The following is a 1,594-nucleotide window of genomic DNA, read 5'->3' on the forward strand; positions in this document are numbered from 1 at the left end:
TTATGACAAGTTATGAAAACAAATGGGAAATAAGATTGCTAGTCACATTACATAAACAAAGATTTAATAAGCTGCAAGTAAGCTACGTAGCATACATCATTATGATGAAGCAACATAGCTAAAATGCCTGTCAGTGAGTTAAGGACTAATTAGACAACTCTTGCTTTGTTAATTCATTACTAATTAACTAGTCAAAAGATTCAGCACTGTACAGTCAAATTAAAAGAAGTCAGCAAATGATTCCAACCCCCCACCCCCCATAGCCTGATGCCATTTAATATTCCCATGATTAGAATTAGTAAAATCTAAATTTTGGGAACAAGACGACCAAAATGAATGGCAGTTTGTGTAATTTTTATATCTAGAATTCATGAATGTTGGATCTGTACTATTGGTGAATCAAACATGTGGGACACAATTCTAAGCACTTTCAAGCCCAACTGTTTTTCTACAGTGAGGAGTGTCACCACATGTTTAAATCTCTTCCATAATGATAGTAATAGGACAAGTACACCTCAGTTAATGAAGTAGATGTTTTTCTAGGCACTACTTCTTTAACAACAACAACAATTTTTACCAGAGGCAAAAATAACATGGAAAGAACAAGGTTAGATTTCCACACCACAAAAAAGTAGAGCATGCTTCAGCAAACCAATATGCACATGTGAAATGAAACAACCAGATAAGGTAAACTTTGCATAAGTTAACAAAAACATTTTGAATTTTCTAGAAAACACTTGAAGGAGTCCTCCAAAATGCACCCAATTTTTTTTAAATGCCAGCCTCCACTTTTCTTATGATTTCCATTTCAGTGGCTAGGTTTATAAAGTTACCCTTCTTTAACATGATGGGTAGGCATACTGTACATACACAGCATAAGTAGGGTCACCCTAAGTAGAATTCTACTATTTCCCAGCTCAAGATTTTATGGAATTGTTTACTGTAGACAAGCTGTTGCAACCTGACACAAACATTTGTTTCTCCAGCGCTCTTTCACTATCTTCTCACTGCTAAAGCAGCTTTAAAAAATCTAGCTACAAAGAGGACAAGGAGGAAAAATGAGACTGCTTGAATATAAAAAGACTTTGTAAAAAGGACCTTCTTTGTCAGAGGCTTTGTTAACTGAGCTATGCTTGTACTTGAAGTCATGTATGGCGAGGGCATGTATGGTGAGAGTGAACTATATTTTTTTAGTTGCTGCTGGTTAAGATAGAGATGTAACAGAAAATGCAGGTCTAGAACCTTTTCTTAGTCCCACAACCTTGACAGGCACAACTGATGGGACATGAGAAAGGTCTTTCCCATTGGTTCTCCTTAGGCTCTGGAAATCCCTTCCCATGAAGACCAGAATGGCTCCCTCCTCGCTATACTTCCATTAGCAAAGAAATATTTTTATTCCAATAATCTTTTTAGAACAGAAGGTTTTTAAAGAATGGACTTTTAAGAGGGTGCGGTATTGTTTTAGATGGAACTGTTTTCAATTGCTTTTGATCTATTTAAAGAATGTTTTAAATTCTTTTAGTAATGTGAAAAGTTTATTTCTATTTTAATGTTAACTTTTTGTATGTTTTTACCTGTATTGTCCTTGTTTTAA

The 1,594-nt window shown here is 35.0% G+C and overlaps 1 protein-coding gene across 3 annotated transcripts in view; it reads left to right on the forward strand.

Moving 5' to 3' along the window:
- The window catches only part of ALPK2 (alpha kinase 2), a 165,766-nt gene that overhangs the window by 4,570 nt on the left and 159,602 nt on the right, over window positions 1–1,594 (forward strand). The gene's annotated exons all lie outside the window — the stretch shown is intronic.

Source organism: Sceloporus undulatus, chromosome 2 (assembly GCF_019175285.1).
Source record: "Sceloporus undulatus isolate JIND9_A2432 ecotype Alabama chromosome 2, SceUnd_v1.1, whole genome shotgun sequence".
Taxonomy (NCBI): domain Eukaryota; kingdom Metazoa; phylum Chordata; class Lepidosauria; order Squamata; family Phrynosomatidae; genus Sceloporus; species Sceloporus undulatus.